This window comes from Lytechinus pictus, chromosome 17 (assembly GCF_037042905.1).
Source record: "Lytechinus pictus isolate F3 Inbred chromosome 17, Lp3.0, whole genome shotgun sequence".
In the NCBI taxonomy this organism is placed as follows: Eukaryota; Metazoa; Echinodermata; class Echinoidea; order Temnopleuroida; family Toxopneustidae; genus Lytechinus; species Lytechinus pictus.
In genome coordinates this window covers 31,349,306-31,368,231 of record NC_087261.1, presented here as the reverse complement: position 1 = coordinate 31,368,231, position 18,926 = coordinate 31,349,306, and the positions used below count along the sequence as shown (strand labels likewise).

Below are 18,926 nucleotides of genomic sequence, written 5' to 3'. Positions count from 1 at the left end.
CGAGTCCAAGCGCGGACCGCGTCCAAAACTGAAAAAACACCCCTTTAAGAATTTCTTGCTGAAGTAAAACACGCCATGGCTTGGATTCGAACCTACGACCCTCTGTTTGAAAGGCGAGAGTCAGAACGACTAGACCACGTCTATTTTATTACCAAATTTGGACTCCCCTTTAGGGACAGTATAAAACGTTACCGTTAGTTTATTTTCCTCCTGACCCCCCCCCCCCCCCATCAAAAATAATCTAGCATGCCGCCCCTGTTTAGAGTTATAGGATAGCCGTCGTGCTAGGGGTTGTTTTGTATTTGTTTTAATTTATATATTCTCCGAAATTCACAATAAAAACATAAGTGTACAAATAAACATATAAAAGCAAGATATAAAAAATAACAAGTTAGAACAGACATATACAAAGAAACAACAATATCAAAGAGACATGAGAATAGTGAAATCGGAAGGACACCCAGTTCAGCTCTGCCCATAGACAGTACTGTTCTTCCATGGGGTCCAAGGATTAAAACACAAGTAATAAAGAAAAATTCTTAGAACAAAAGGAGAAAATAGGGGATATGGTGTGTCCAGTATCAAATTAAAAATACTTCATAGATCAAGGAGGAAGGCATTGAGCCTATTTTAGAAGACTTTGAAACTACAAGGGACCTTTAAATTTGCAGGGAGGTTATTGAATTGAGAAGCACCTCTTTACGAGAATGAACGTTTACAATAATTTGTTTTAGGTTTTGCTAATATTAAATTTCCATGGGACCTGAGAGAATAGTTTGACATCATCGTCTAGTTGATAAGGTTTTCCAACCCAAACGAACATGTAACTCACGTATAGACACGCGACTGTATGGCCCTTTCCAAATATACTTCTGCATGCTCTGTTTTGAAGTTTCAGTAATGAATCGATGTATTTTGCACATGCCGAACCATATATATCACCATAGTAAAAAATGGGAAGAATACTGGCATTGTACACAAGTTCAAAAATTTTCTGATCAATATAAAGTGCGTATAAAAAATTCAATTCAATTCAATTCAATTCATTTATTTGACATCCTTTAAAAAACATATGTACAAGTATACAACAACAAAGGAGTACAATAATTAAAATCACAGTATAAGCGATAAAAAATTGTCAAAATATAAAAGAAATGAAAATAAAATGTAGCGGATGTAGGAAGTCAGAAAGGCCATTGACCTGTCAAAGCCGACTCCCTTGATTACTACATTATGGTACGATTAAAAACACAAATAGAATAGTGGCCAAGAAAACAAACAAACAAAACAGACACGAACACATCGAAATCAACCCCCCCCCCCCCTCAGATAGGCAGTTGGACTTATTAACTATAAGTAGACAGTTGGTTTTGTTTCAATCTACGTTTCAATGATGAGAATGTAACAGATAATTTTAAAGTATCGGGTAAATTATTCCACAAGTTTGGTCCTTTATAACGAATTGTAGATTTAGAAAGCGCATAACGAAAGAACGGTATATATAATTTGTTTGAATTTCTCGTTACATAATTATTTATACTGCTATTAAATATAAAATAAGTATTAAAACAAGATGGAAAAATAGAATTTAAATTGAAATATTTGTACATAAATAAAATAATTTGCGAATCATAAAGTTCATTTAGCTTTAAAAGTTTTAGCTTAAAAAATAAAATCTGTGTATGAGCTCTAAAAAAGGAATTTGTTATTACCCTTATTGCACGTTTTTGAATCACATATATCCTTTGGAATAAATATGATGCACATCCACCCCAGATAATCAGACAATAGTTCAAATGTGGCAAGATCAAGGTATTATATATATTTACAAGGATGCGTAATGGTAAAACTTTTTTGACTCTGTTCAATACTCCAATTACTCTAGAAATCTTTTTACAAATGTAATCTATATGATATTTCCATGTCATATTTTCATCAAGAATTACTCCTAAGAATTTTACTTGATTAACCTGCTTTATTGCTTTATTGGCAATTGTTATTCGTATTGCACTGTTATCAATATGTTTATTATGTGTTTTAAAAATAACATAATTTGTTTTTTCGAAATTAATAAAAAGTTTATTGGCAAGAAACCATCGTTGAATTTTGGCTATTTCAGTATTTAATATAAAATTCATATTAAAAGGATCATTACCAGATAAAAATATTGTTGTGTCGTCAGCAAAGAGAATAAATGATAAAATACTGCTAACACTTGGCAAGTCATTTATATACAATAAAAATAATAATGGGCCTAGATTAGATCCCTGAGGTACACCCATTTGTATATTGCTATATGCTGATGTATTATTGCCAATGCTCACATATTGCTTACGATTTAATAAATAACTTTTCAATAATAACAATGGAGTCCCTCTAATTCCATAAAAATACAATTTATGGAATAAAATATTAAAATCAATACAATCAAAAGCTTTTGATAGATCTAAAAATATACTGATTAAAAATTCATTGCACTCAAAAGCCTGAGATATGCTATCGACGAATTTTAAAAGTGCATGGCAAGTAGTATGGTTTTTTCTAAAACCAAATTGCTTTTCGAATAAAATGTTATTATTTTCAATAAAAACAATCAACTTATTATATATAATTTTTTCAAAGATCTTACTGAAAATTGATAATACTGATATAGGTCTATAATTATTTAGTGAAGAGGTATTACCACTTTTAAAAACCGGAGTTACTCGGGCGATTTTGAGTGCATCAGGAAATATACCACGTTCTATGGCCAAATTAATTATATTACAAAGAGAAGTCAAGACTATATGAATAGATTTCTTCAAGACTTTGGGGTGAATGTAATCATACCCTGGACCTTTACTTACATCAAGTTTCAGGACAACGTTTAAAATATCCCTCTCCGTAGCAGGATGTAAAAACAACGACTTTTCAAAATGACCAGTCATACACTCTCTAAATGAATTTTCTGTGCTATTACTGTTGATGTTTTCTCTTAGCTTCACACCTACTGAAGTGAAATGGTCATTGAACTCATTGACTATTTCCTGTTGATCAGTTACTGTACTACCATTTATTTCTAACCCTCTTACAATTGTTTTCGATATATTTCTATTTAAAGTCTGGTTTATAACATTCCATGTCCCTTTCATATTACCTTGTAGTTTCGCAAATTTCGTGTGCGGAAAATACTCGCGTTTCTTTTCTCTTATCAAGTTACCGAGATCATTACGGCACCTTTTATAGGCGTTTTCACATGTATCAGATTTACTCTTCAGGTATTTTTGGTACAAAGCATGTTTTCGTTTACTTAGGTTTATGATATCTTTCGTTATCCATGGTTTTCTTTTTGTGTTTACTTTCTTTTTCTTTATCTTTGCACTAAAATATCGATTATAAACATCTCTATACAGTTTCAGAAAACAATCATACCTTATGTTTACATTGTAAATTGCGTTCAAAACATCCCAATTTACTTTGCTTAGTTCACTACAAAATAGGTTTATATTTTCATCACTGTAATCTATTTTTTCAATTTCAATATCTTTTTCCTTATTAAAGTTATTATTTTCCAGTACAATAAATGGTGTCAAATGATCACTAACGTCCGTAATTACAATACCACTTTGAATAACTTTTTCAGGAAAGTTATAAAATATATTATCGACAGTCGTCGCACTAGTGTTGGTAATTCTTGTTGGGTTATGAATAAAAGGTAAGTATGAGAAAGTAACGAAGCTATTGAAAAAATCTGCTGTGTCAATGTTTTCATTTCTTTTGAGAAAATCGACATTAAAGTCTCCCATTATTATGCATTCTTTATTTTCTCCTGCAATCTTACTCATACTTCCACTAATATCGTTTAAAGCATCTACAATTTTTCGATTTGGCGGACGATACATCACAGCTACAATATAATTCTTAATCTTATTTGGAATTTCAATGAACAGGCTTTCTATATTTTCAGTAAATGTGACCAAGTCTGGGCGTTTAATATATTTCATGTTATCATTTATATACATGCCTACGCCTCCTCCTCTTTTGTTATTTCTGTGTTTGCCTACAAATGTATAACCTGGAATCATACATTCATGTTCTTCCTCATTATTGAGCCATGTTTCACAAGTACCGATAAATGACAATTTCTGACCAATTTCATCAAGACAATTAGTGAATGTCTCAAAATTACACTTTAAACTACGGCAATTGAAATTTGCCAAAATCAGATTTTTCTCACCATGTAATTTCAAGACATTTCCGAATTCCGTAGGGGTATAATATTTATTATTTATCAAATTTTCAAAGTACCCATCATTTTCATCAAAACTAGTTTCAGATTCCTGTTCATTTCTTAAAGGCCTACATAAGAAACAATCGTTACAAGTTAAGTTACATTGCCTGCTACATAATACACAGTTACAGTTAGAAGACATTTGGCATTTCTGAGGGAAAAAAAAAAAATATATATATATATATAACAATTAAAAATATCAAAGTCTATGGAATTTTCTGTTCAAGTCAACAACTTCCAGAGTTAATTGCATTTCATCTGTCATATCAAATCTCTATTTTTATCTAGTAGATGATGAGAGTTTCTTCGCTTCCTCTAGTGATCTAACAAGTTTCTTGACAGTTTTGCCATTTGATGCAGGTAACGCCACAAAGATTCGACCATCACTCGACCATGAAGCTGTGACCTTTGTTGACTGTCGTGCTGTTTTGAGTATCCCATAATTTTCAGCCGTTAGATCTTCTGAGATGGAAACTCCAGTACCTTTCAGCTTCCGTCGAGAAAGGAGAATGGTTTGGCGAGCACGATACGAGGTGAGCTTGACTATTATTGCTCTATGATGAAGACGATCCCTGTTCGAGGTAGATGGTGACGGTGTTAACTTGCTGGCATATGACGTCGAAGAAGAAGCTGAAGAACTCAAAGATGAGGTGTCAGTAACAGCACAAGCAGCAGACGACGAACCCTGGACACTCTCATTCCTATGTTGGATGTTACGGATAGGCCCAACTCTGTGACTTCGGTCGATGTCGCCGATGCCGATATTGACTCCCAACTTCTCCTTCACGACATTTAGTACAATATTATCAGTATTTTCGCTTGAAGATTCAGGCACACCAAATATCCTGATACAGTTTCGTCTCGAATATTGCTCGGCCTCGTTCCTTGCATTTTGTAGCGTAGCAATTTTGTCACTTTGTTGCGTTATCTTACTCTTTAGTTCGATGATTTGACTATCTGTTTCTAAGGATAGAATTTTGGATTCATTTAGTTCAATCTGTTTCGTAAGCGTAGACAGATCCTGGCGTATTATCTTAAATTCTTCTCGTACTGCATCCTTTACTGCTTTCTTCACTAACTCGACAAACTCCTGTTGTTTGGTAATTTCTCCCACTAGAATACTATTTTGTGATGGTTCAGACGCCTGTTGGGAGTTACGGGTCTGTCTGATACCCACATTTGAGGTTTTACCAGCCATCTTCAAAGTTCAAAGAATGAAAGTTGGATCCGTACAAGGTCAATAGTATGTGGGCTCAATGCAATATACCAATCATAGTATACAATGTACGTGTAGTATTATAGTCGAAGTACATGTAGTACATAATAGTCAACGTACGTATAATCAATGTAATACTCACTCGGCTGTGACTTTAACAATACACAATTAAGTGCCCCAAGAAAGAAAGTGAGCCCATATACCGTGGGATTTCAAGCCGTCCTTGGCCCATTGGGGTGTGTGCGTGAATCCGCTGTCTCTATTCCTTGGTCATGTAGCAATTTCTGGAAGTTTCACTATGCATTTTACGTCCTTATTCCATCATCGGAACCATGATGATCTTATCAGATAGAAGCATTAATGTTCCTATAAGTCCCAAGCTGTTGATATATATATGTAATTTCACTTCGTACTGACATTGAAGTATATATTTTGATCGCAGTCTCCGAGTAGGTGATGTCAACGTCAACGTCAATCAAAAAAAAAACGGGACAGATTTGAAAAGTCTATAAAATTTTTGTGTCAAATTATGATGTCTATATTTTAGTGTTAATAGGTGCTCTGAAGTCTCATCTTTCAAATTCCGTTTAAAAAAAATAGTTTCGTTCATGCTTGAGCGAACACGGAATGTTTTTGTCTTGGGTTAAAAAGGAGGCTTGCGCCAAACTGGCATAAAATGATAAATTTGATGATCGGACTTCTTGCTAATCAGCAGACTTCCTTTTAATCTTTTCATTATCTTTGCCATAATTTTCGAATTATGCGGTCAAAATTAATTTTCAAATCTGTTTTTTTTTGCTTGAATTGTTCTGTTGCTGTTACTTTTTAATATGTTCTCTTTTAGCTTTGAATATTCCTTCTTCAAGCAAAAACTTTTTTTCAACCGAAGTATATGAGAGCGTGTATTTTTTTTCAAATCCTTTCATTGCGTGCTACAAAGGTTATGGTGCCTTAGAACAGTGACATGCAGATGGACGGGATTCGGAGGTGCCCCCCCCCCCCTTCAATAAAAAAGAAAAAATTGGAAAGGAAAGATAGAAAGTGAGATATGATTTATTTTCTAAATATTATGTAAAAAAAATCACTAAATTCTAAATTTTAATTTTAAAAAGTGGAAATTTTTGCTTGATCGCTTCGCTCGCAACTTTTTAAAACATGTTATCCCATCTGCCATATCTAGCTCCTTCCAAATTGACTCAATACACCATTGCCATTTAAATACATGAATCCTGTTCCGTTTGTCCTGTCAAGCACATAATCAAACTTGGTCAAGGAATCAATTACCCCTTGAAAATAGGATTCATGTTTTAAAAGTACCATAACATAATTCGTTTCACATAAAAAAGGATTTGAATAATTACAAGTTTTCCAATTAATAATGCAAATCTTCTTGCTTGGGTTGACAAAAAGTCTTCTTTTCTTACCTATGAAGGAAAATTCAAAGGTAAAAGACGTTTAAATGAAAAAACAAAATAATTCAAGTAAATATATAAATTTGTAAATGAAATTTGGCTGCATAATTTGAAAATCGTGGCAAAGATAATGAAAAGGTTAAGTGGAAGTCTGCTGATTAGCAAAAAGTCTGATCATCAAATTTCTCATTTCTGCCATTTTGGCGCAAGCTTCTTTTTGAACCCCCGATAAAAACGTACCGTATTCGCTCAAGCATGAACAAAATTTATTCTTTTGAATGGCATTTCAAAGATAAGATTTGAGAGCATATATTAACATCAAAATATAGATGTCATAATTTGAAACAAATTTGTTACAGACTTTTCAAAACTGTCCCGTTTTTTTTATACGCACTGTAGTGACGCAGCCGAGCTAATAAACGTTTGAGTTTTCTTAATTTAGAATATATTTGACATGCATTGGCGTTAAGACAATATGATTTATTGAGTTTAAATTTTTTGTATATTTGTTTCTAAATTTATTTAGACTGCTCCAACCACACCTTAGAAATTACGACAGGATGGGCAGAGGCAGAAAATGGACAAGGTAAAACAATTTCATTTACATGAAATAAAAAAATTGTTTCTTAGTAGTATTTATTCCCAGAGCTTGAATAGTGGTTTATTCCCAGGCGCGGATCCAGAGGGGGGGGGGGGCACAGGGGCCACGTGCCCCCCCCCCCCCCTTGAGAAGCAAAATTAAAATTTGTAATATAAAATGCCATTGAGGTGTGTCCCCTTTTTGTCATTTTTTTCGGGTACGAAATATCCTTTATTTGTGGTTGAAAACCTTTTTTTTTTTTTTTTTTTGGCTTGTCAAATTTTTTCGGGTACGAAATATCCGTAATTTGTGGTTGAGAACCTTTTCTCTTTTTTTTTGGCTAGTCAAAATTTGCCCCCCCCCCCCTTGGAAAATCCTGGATCCGCCCCTGTTTATTCCCCAAAATACTACACTTGAATATTTACCAACACGCACAGGAAGCTATAAAATACAAATTGGCAACGCCATTAAAGGTCTAGTCCATCCCAGAAAATTGTTGATTTGAATTGATAGAGAAAAATCAAACAAACATGACGCTGCGAATTTCATCGAAATCGGATGTTAAATAAGAAAGTTATGACATTTTTAATTTCGCTTATTTTTCACAAAACAGTTAAAAATTAATGCCCAACTCAGCGATATGTAAATGAGAGAGTCGCAGACGGCAGGTCCCAAGAAAGTGGCTTCTTTCATCCAAGTGATATTCATGACTTGAGATGTTTTGCATATTTAATGAGCTTGATGCGGACCAAAACACCTCTTTTCATTTGGTCATTGCTGCTCTAATTATTGTTCATCGAATTTCATGAATTTGCTATCATTGTAAGGAAGAAGAATCATTCTTTCAGGTCATGTGTTTGAATTTATTCAAAGATTTTATAATATAGGTTAAAATTTTGATCTAAAATATGCTACAAAATAATTATTTTCACCTGACAAAAGATGCTATCTTCACACTTTATTTTTGTTTGAGCCCAAATGATTTTTAGATCATGATAAAGCTGAATATGTATGCTTTAAAATGATATAGGTTTCAAAATAAGAATTGGTTTAATCGGGTCAAGATCACACTTTTCATTTGCCAAGTACATAAAGCAGCTTGCAAATTCCAACGGTTCCAGTGCCTGGGTTCATGGGAAGGTCACACTTCCCATGTGGTAATCTCCTCAAATACCCCGCGCCTGTTGTTTTGTGAACCTTATCCAGCCAATCAGAACTCTGGATTTCATGCAAGTACCAAATTTCAGAAATCTCGTCTTGTACCTTGGTGGGAAAAGTGTGATCTTGACCTGATTAAAAGGTGCCGAATATCAAGAGTGGCATAGTGAGAAAGTACAGAAGTTCAGCTTTATGGTGATATAGATATCATTGAGGCTCAAAATAAAAAGTTTTGCACGATTTGCAAAAGAAAACAGAGGATGAAAATTCAGTTTTGAGGCACATTTTCAGGCCAGAAATTCACTTATTTAACAAAATATTGTATACAAAATAAATGACCAATATGAAAGAGTAACATTTACTCTATCTGATGGTGCAATAATATTTCATTTAACTTGAGGTTAAAACATGTAAATTCTTAGAGAAAGAAAATCTCACGAATCACGAGATTTTGCAAGGAGGAGGATTCAGCCACGAGATGATTTGGATGAATCTGGCCTTTTTGCTCATTAGCACAGAGACCTGCGGTCTGGTCGATTATGTCCTTCACTCACTATTTCTTTTGTTTTTTATTGTTTGAATTATAGAATATTTCCATTTTTACAGATTTGACAATAGGGACCAACTTGACTTAACCATACACTCTTACAATAATGGTAATTCCACATGTTCAGGGAGGAATAGAATTTTATGTTACATGACAATGAGGAGAAAATTTGAATTTTTCATATTTCATATAATAAAATACAAAAGAAGTAGTGAGTGGGTGACGTCATCAGCGTGCCAATTTGCATACCGACTAGGATGTGCATATAACTGTTTAGTGAAATTAAGCGAAACTTTAAAATGTCTTAACTTTCTTCTTTTACATCCGATTTTGATGAAATTTTTAGTGTTTTCCTTGTTGGATTTTTCTCCTTTTATTCAAGTCATCTTTTTGTTGAAGTGGACTTGTCCTTTAAGCATGTCACATAAACATGGTATCCAATTATTGGAAGAAAAAAAATGAATATGTTATCTTTGAACAATTTTTGTATTAGTGATAATTCTGATTTTAAATGTTATTGAATTCATTCATTACTTATCTTTTATGTATATATTGTTATTTTATGTTAACAGGACCTTGCTGAAAACAGTCATTCTGAGCTTGTTATCCTGTATAAAGATATTTTAATAAATAAATGAATAAGATACTCTTCAAGGCCATATACAATAAGTTTTTGTTCATGACATATTTTATCCCTAAATTTGAGATTTTGAGGTGTCAAGACTTTTTTTACTCACATGGTACATCCATAAACTTTTAAAGTTATGATGGCAATTTAACAAATACCCCCAAAATGGCCATAGTTCGTTGAAGACGTCCCGGAACAAAAAATGACAATATAAAAAAAAGTCTTAAATAATCGAGTATTTTGATTTTCGTACTACTCCAAGAATCCCCAAATTTCAGGAAATGTCTCAAAGCGTCTCTGTAACTATCTCGATGGGCAAACTAACCGCGAACTAGTTGCATGCTCAGTAAGATAACCCCTAATTAAACGAACGTCAATATTTCTGTGTGTCACCTAGGATACCTGAAAGCACCCGAGGGACAGGATGGAGAAAACCCAAGACTATCAATAGCATTACCCCTTCGACAAGATCGCAGAAGTGTGCAGATTACATTTTGGTGGGCATACCAAGACTTTAATCGCAGTTCTTCAAATGCTGATTTAAATCATGCTCCATCTCCCCTGGATGCATCCGTATGTGGAACAGAGAAAACCTACAAACAGAGTCAAAAGCCAACACAAAATGTACTCTACCAAGAATCAATTCATGGAACATGTAATTCAACCCAATCAAATGTGAGTACAATCTACTTCATTTTGGCCCTTATATGGTTGTAGGCTACAAGAAGAACAATGACACTAAAGGTCTCCCATAATAGACCAGTTCGTAGTTACTTCATGGACAATTTTGGTCAAATGACCTTTCATTTCTTTCAATGTGATCGGGCAGATTTCAAAGCAAGATATTACGTAAGCATGCCTTACATAGCAGGATGAAGAAATTGAATAGACCATGTGACTAGAATAGCACACCAATGAACACTCTATGAAGGTATTTGTTGCATTTCTACTTTGAATGCATATTGTAGCATTTTGTACAATGTACTTGGCAAACTGAAATACCAGTCGTTCGTGGACGTATTGTTGTTTTTTGTGGATGTAAATGAAAACATAATTTAGAAGAATATATTTTATGAATAATCAAGACAGCGAAGTTGGTGCTTATCTCATTAAATTTTAATCCACCATGTCACTTTAGTACCAATGACCTTCTTCTGATCATGCGCAGAGTGGAACTACGAACTGGCTGATGAATCAATCACAACTCTTTGTTACAAGACGGGCCCCATCATTCAATTTGAAATCATAATGACTCAAAATTGCCGAAGGTCATGATCGTGGTCAGATGGTCACTATAGTTGATTGCTGCCCTTTAAAAAAATGTATCTGCAATATTCTGCAAACACTCACTAACCGTGTGAGTAAAAAAATTGACACCTAAAAAATCCCTTATATGACATGAACTCTTAATCATTATTTATGTCCAGAAAGAGTATCTTCTCCAAACTAATTTGTTACCATATTAATGGGATATGTATTCACGCTTGGATGATCAGGTGGTATTCTTTGCGGTGTTGTAACTTTTGATTTGCGCCAAAGTAACGCGCATGACTGCAATTAATGAATCCAGATGCCAATGATGTCATAATCCTACAATGGTTGCATTAAAATCCATTGCAAAACACCTTTTTCAAATATTAACATAATGATATTAATTTAACAAATATTTTTTATATCAATTCTCAATTTAATTTAATTGAAAAGGGATTTGCAAGTATGTTATTCTGACATTACTTTCTAGTGAAAATTATCAGTGAACTAAAAATTCACGGCCCCGCAAGAGAGGTGAGCAGAGAGCGACCCCCCCCCCCTACGATTTTCCCGAAATTTTGGTCATCATGTAACGTGAGCCTGTATCAAATGGGATGGGAATTAGCCAAAGGCATGATATTTATTATAACACAACAAACTGAACAAAGTATCAGTTAAACTATTACACACTGTTAAGCGTAACTCGGTTATCTTTATTAATCTCACAGGTCATATTTGTTGCCAATTTGGTTTCAAACGGTAGCTTTGTTTTGCTGCATAAGAACGTGATGATCTGTGAATTACACTCTGGTAAGTCCAAAGTTACAGTTGATGGATGTAATGTAACGATCCGACATCACGCTGGTGAGTCGATAGTTACCATATATGATTGATGAATGTAATAAAACGATCTAAGAACACTCTGGTGAGTCCATAGTTACTGTTGATGAATGTAATATAACGATCTAAGAACACTCTTGTGAGTCCATAGTTACTGTTGATGAATGTAATATAACGATCTTAGAACACTCTGGTGAGTCCATAGTTACCATTGATGAATGTAATATAACGATCTTAGAACACTCTGGTGAGTCCATAGTTACTGTTGATGAATGTAATATAACGATCTTAGAACACTCTGGTGAGTCCATAGTTACCATTGATAAATGTAATATAACGATCTTAGAACACTCTGGTGAGTCCATAGTTACAGTTGATGAATGTAATGTAACTATCTGATAACACTATGTTGAGTCCATAGTTACAGTTGATGAATGTAACGTAACGATCTGAGAACACTCTGGAGAGTCCATAGTTACAGTTGATGAATGTAATATAACGATCTAAGAACACTCTGGTGAGTCCATAGTTACAGTTGATGAATGCAATGTAACGATCTAAGAACACTCTGGTGAGTCCATAGTTACAGTTGATGAATGTAATGTAACTATCTGATAACACTCTGTTGAGTCCACAGTTACAGTTGATGAATGTAACGTAATGATCTGAGAACACTCTGGTGAGTCCATAGTTATCGTTGATGAATGTAATGTAACGATCTGAGAACAGTCTCGTGAGTCGATAGTTACATTTAATGAATGTAATTGGACGGGCTATTACTTCCAGCACGATGTGACTCCCTTCATCAACGGATGTAAATGTGATATCTGAAGTAACGACTTTTTCTCAGCTCTCGTTATTCATTGTCTATACAGTGCGTATCAAAAAAAGTTTACTCTTAGAAAAAATCTTGTAAAAATATACATTTGTAATATCCTGAAGATCTTTCCACATTTTATCATTGGTACAGATCCATTTAAGCAAATGACGATATAACTGTCGAAAATATTTCCGCTTGAGTAAGCACCACTTACTTTTGAAAAGTTAGTGAAAAAATGATTTGCGCAGAACTTTGAAATAGATATGCGAATAAATGTAGACCTTAATCATGAAGAACACGTGGAATTTAGCTAGTACAATTGATTTGAAGATATTTTTACCTTTTTTAACTTGTTTCCTTACCCAAAACACTTCGAAGAGTGCATTGCGCCCCACCTCACTCCCCCACACAACGAGGCCATCGTGACGATATTTGATTTACACTTTTATAGCTGTGATTTACATGAAATGGCTTTGGCTTGATTTTCATTTTGTTAATCATTATCAAGCTTGGGAAAAGTGTGGAGAAACAAGTATTAAATGAAAAATAACCAACTTTAAATGATAAAAACTTTGTGAAAAAATGCTGGAGATGTCTGGTATAAACTTTTGTTCAGATTCAGTTATGTCCTCAGATCCAGCTGGCACAAAAACGGTAAAGGTTGTGCTGACTAAGTGTTGAAATTTCAATTTGGGTGGCAAAATTGTTTTAAAATGCTTGAATGTATCCATTTAATTTCAAGTGACTAAAAGTGCAAGGGAAATGTATGAGAAATGTTTCGCAGGGTAAGTTTGATTTCGCCCTTTCCCCTTGACAAAGCGTGAAAACGAGCATTCTGTGCAAACAGATTTCTGCGGGCTTTACAAAAATGGACAGTGCTCACTTAAGTGTAACATTTTGTCAAAACTTTTACTTTCATTGGATAGATGAGACCCAAACCCAAGAATATATGTGAAACAAGTGGAATGCCTCTGGCCGTCTCACCTGCATCACGCGATTCAATATAGCAGCAGTGCTGATTTTGAAAACTACTATAACTCGCACAAGATGTTCAGTGATACTTGGTTACTCTTATTTCCACGTTTTATGAACTAGACCAACACACTTTCAAATTTATGGCTGTAATTCAACAAATACCCCAATTTGGCCAAAGTTCATTGACCCTAAATGACCTTTGACCTTGATCATGTGACCTGAAACTTGCACAGGATGTTCAGTAATACTTGATTACTATTATGTCCAAGTTTCATGAATCAGATCCATAAACTTTCAAAGTTATGATGGTAATTCAACAGATACCCCCAATTCGGCCAAAGTTCATTGACCCTAAATGACCTTTGACCTTGGTCATGTGACGTGAAACTCATGCAGGATGTTCAGTGATACTTGATTAACCTTATGTATAAGTTTCATGAACTAGGTCCATATACTTTCTAAGTTATGCTGTCATTTCAAAAACTTAACCTCAGGTTAAGATTTGGTGTTGACGCCGCCGCCGCCGTCGCCGTCGCCGCCGCCGTCGGAAAAGCGGCGCCTATAGTCTCACTCTGCTATGCAGGTGAGACAAAAAATTACTCACATGTTGTATATTTTTTAATTCAAAGGGCTTTTTCAAAGTGTAATTTTTTTTGATACACACTGTAGTTGTAAAAGAAATAACAGTAGGAGACTGAATGAATATGAAATTCAAAAACAAAGAGAAGAAAGAGACGGTTAAAAGAAGAAGAAATGGTTGCAGTGGTTTTACAAAAGGAGAAGTAATAGTATTAGAGTTGATAGTATGAACATTATTAAAATATTGCAGTAGATGTAATCCACAGCTTGAAATTAAGTGTTCAATATATAGTACAACAGAAACAGAAACTAAGTTGTAAAAATAAATAGAATTAAATCATATCCCTATAAGTATACTATGATAAGGAAATAAATATAAAAAATCAAATGCATATATAATCATGCAACTAAGCAATTTTTAAAGTCATTATAAGAAGCATCACTGATAGTTTTGAAAGAACCAAATCTGCTATTATAGCCTTTATACTGCTGAAATCCGTACGTATAAAGGTAGCAAGTTATAATTAAATGTTATGTCCTACGTATCTAATTGATTTATGAGCTAGAGCACTTCTCGGAGTGAACAAAATAATGGAAATCAAACAAATGTCTGGTACTAGTAGGTTATAGCTATATTCAAAGTAAATTCATACCAAAATGATATAATAGATAACTTTTTTTTATTCAAGCAATACATAAAACCTTCAATTGATGATATAGAAAACCAACAATTTTTTATATTTTAAGCCTACAATATACAGGATCAGTAAGATCAAAATATCTAGACCCAGAACAAATCCGTATGGTTCTCTTTTGTAATGTTAATATGTTGTCTGTATTTACTCTGAGGAATATGTGCTACCATTATTAATGATCAAATTTCTGTTTAATGTTCCGAATAAAATGTTTCCATAGATTTACTCAATGCAAAATAATTATTAATGGAACACAAATAGGTATGGGACCTGATTGCTATGCAAGTCAAATCCTGATTATTCCAATGTTCTCTTTATTTCCATGTGTAGATTTCCCATCCAGTTCGCCAACCACGACACTTACAACCAGTTCACCAACCACGACACTTACAACACTTTCGCCAACCACGACACTAATAAAAAGTTCGCCAACAACGCCACTTACACCAAGTCCTACAAGTTATTCAACTACCTCCGCTCCAACTCATTCTTCAAATAGTCCCATATATAATGGTATTTCAACTAGACATACTCCTAAAACTAGCTCTAAGACCTCTCCTACAAGCTATCATACTACTACGTCTGCGACAGAAGTGTTGACAACAGCTGGAGAAGATAACTTTTTGGGTTGGTATCTGTTTAGTACACTCATTAAAGTTAATAATGCTTTGAAAGAGAAGAGCGTGATCTTAAAACTTTTGCGGGGGATTAAATTTCAGCTATGCAGATTATTTGAGCAAATGGAGGAACTGGAAATCCTCATCTAGTATTGATAATATAGATATCATATTTTTTCACAACTTTTGAACAACCATAATTGCTTATGGCCCGATTCGTTCAAATGATTATCTATCTGCTCTTATCTTTTATGAAAGGATCGGATTATTTTGATACCTAACAAAAACTGACTGGAACCATTCCGCCAATTCGTGCAAATATATTGTCCCTAACTCTTGGAATATTTCTGGGGAGCGTTTCATGAAAGGACTTGTCGGACGTTTTATCTGACAAGTCCTGTTTTATCCGACAGTTACCATAGTAACAGTGCCTCTCAGCCACAAATGTTGATGAAACACTCCCCTGTTATCCAATTCGGAGCCACGTGGTATAATAAGATTATTTCATCGCCCACTTCATGGGACAAGAAGGTGTAAAGGATCATGAGTAAAATGATTTACATGGGAGGAGAGGAATACGCAGCAATAACGTGGTGATGTATGGTATACATAGAGAATTACACCATGCAGATATTTCACTCCAGTGATCGTATTTCAACACCTACAGTGGTTATTACAACACCTCAGGTGTTACTTTTAGACCTTTAGACTGTCAATTTAACACAAGTGTAAAATAACTGACATGGTCCTCTATGTATACCGGTTAACACCACAGTTTTTGCTGTGTACGAAATGCATCAGAAACACTTATTCATAAGTGCCTCCAATGCATCTCATATTTTTTGTTTTCTTAGATTTGAGAACAAAATTATTAGATCATCGATTTTAAACCAACAGTAAGTCTGGCCTACTTATCCACACTTTTACGATCAGTTTATATTATTCTTGTTTAACCAAATCCATAGGTTTAACTCACTTGATTTGTATATGATTTTATTTATCAAATTATCTACAGATGAATCAAATTTCGGTTCTATTCTAATTGGTCTTGTATGTGGACTCGTCATAGCCGTGGCTGTGATGGTGATATGCATGCGCCGAAAAAAGAGGTAAGACATTTTTCAGATCATATAATTTTGAAGTATTCATTTCTTATCACACAGTAAAAAAAAATAGCACGTTGTTTAAGCCTGTTTCTCTAACAACATGTTTAAACTTTTTGTCATTGTTAAAACTTTTAAACAACTTGTTTAAAAAGTTTAAACAGTAGTTGTTAGAGTGACAGGCTTAAACAGCGTGCTTCGAAAATACTGTAACCAACTTGATATAACATGTATAATGGTTTCATGTCATGATTTTCTCAGCTGTACGACTGAGATTTGAAGTAGATTGTACGGTACTCTACGCACATAATTCAACAGCCTTAAAACAAAATCACAAATTAATTTTAGATTAGTAAGATCGAATAGCCATGTTAACGCCCCCCCCCCTCCCCCTGCACTACAACCTACTTCAGTACGCTACCCAAGTGGAATGTGTGGCACTAGCTTCAGTAAGATCTGGTAGACCTACAATACGATTTATATTGTCTTATTTTTTAAATATAAGATAACGTGCAAATTACTTAACGACCAAATTTAACTTGATCATGATCATTCGGTGGTCATCTTAATCAAAGGTGTGATTTTGATTTTTGTTCTCAGTTTTGCTTGAAATTTGCTTGAAAAGGGACTTTATAGTAAACTTGCACGTGATTTTTGTGACCTTTTGAGCTTGTGCTAAAAATATCGAATAAACTGGACGAATTGCACTCGAACTAGAAATGAGGGTGTGAGTGTGGGTGATTTGTATTGGGATGTGTGGAAGTATATGTGTGTTTGGTTTTTGGGGGGTCTTGTCATTTTTTGTTTTAATTTGTTTATGTCTCGCCTGCATAGCTGCAGAGCGAGACTGTAGGCGCCGCTTTTCCGACGGCGGCAGTGGCGGTGACGTCAACATGGAAATATTAACCTAAGGTTACGTTTTTTTTTTAATTCATGAGACTTGGACATAAGGGTAATCAAATAGTACTCAACATCTTGCTTGATCATGGTAGGGCTACCTTGCTTATTTTGAACTGCAGCATACCTTTAAATAAGTCGTGTCCTAATGCTTGTATTGTTCCTATTTAATACTATCTAGTATACTATCCAGTAGAGTATTTGAATCACTAATGAATTGCTAATATTGTGGAATTTCTTTTGTGGACGCCCATGCACGTAAAGCCTATACCAACAATCTATGAAAAAGCCACAATGAGAAATCAGTGAATTCCAACCTGCCAATGATACGCGTCATCAATCTCAGTTTGAATGGAAATGAGTCCAAAAAATAAACATTTTGCGCATTGAACTTGAAAATGATTGAATACCCACCGCTGTACTTATTCATGAACACTTTGTATTTACTTCATATCTACTCCAGATTGTGTATGCTATACCATTTGTTTTCTCATTGTGGTTGGATCATGACAAACTATATATTGCATTCAAATGTGATTGAAACGCCCGGTATTGTATGTGATTATGCACTGGAAAGTATACGCTAAAAACATGCATTTTCTCCCTTCTTCCCAGCATGACTAACGATTAGATATACGGACAGATGTACTAGTCCGTAACTTCAATCTAACATTAATCATGCAACCACCGTGAATTCCGCTCCAAATTATTGTACAACAATACTGTGCTTTATAGCGTTTCGATGTTTTACATTGTTGTGATATGCAATTCTGTTTTCTATACTGGACCAATTAAATCAGGCAACCAACTAAATGAACGTGAATTCCACTCCAAATTGTTGTACAACAATACTATGCTTTATAGCGTTTCAATGCTGATTTCCATTGTCTGATAGGCAATTCTGTTTTGCCTTATATTCGTTCAATAAGAGAAACGGACATCCTGTGATGCTTATTCAATCATTTGCTTACCCAACTGTACAGGAAATGTAAACAAAAGATTATTAATGTCTTCTCAGTTTCTACTCAGTAGGCCTATCGCCTTATACTCCACGTGTTTTATAATCTCATTTAATCGATATTAAATATTAAGAATCACGGATTTGTGAATGGATTTATGCATCATGTATACTTACCTGAAATGATTTTCCTTTATACCTGATCCCGGTTATACACCGGTATAAAACAAACATATAACCAAATTCTATATATATTATATCATAAAGCCATATTTCATAACATAATGTACTTTTTTAAGTGTCTATCCGCTTACAGGAGAGAAGAAGCTGATACTTCTATTTATGGAGCACCCCCCCCCCCCCAAAAAAAAAAAGAAGAT

General features: G+C 34.4%; 1 long non-coding RNA gene across 1 annotated transcript; it reads left to right on the top strand.

Annotated features, from left to right (window-relative positions):
• Positions 1-7,424: 7,424 nt before the first annotated feature.
• LOC135157145 (uncharacterized) lies at positions 7,425-15,598 on the top strand. Its single transcript, XR_010296176.1, has 4 exons — positions 7,425-7,484; positions 10,209-10,486; positions 11,791-11,872; positions 15,302-15,598. It is a non-coding gene; the product is annotated as an uncharacterized LOC135157145 (long non-coding RNA).
• The last annotated feature ends 3,328 nt before the right edge of the window (positions 15,599-18,926 follow it).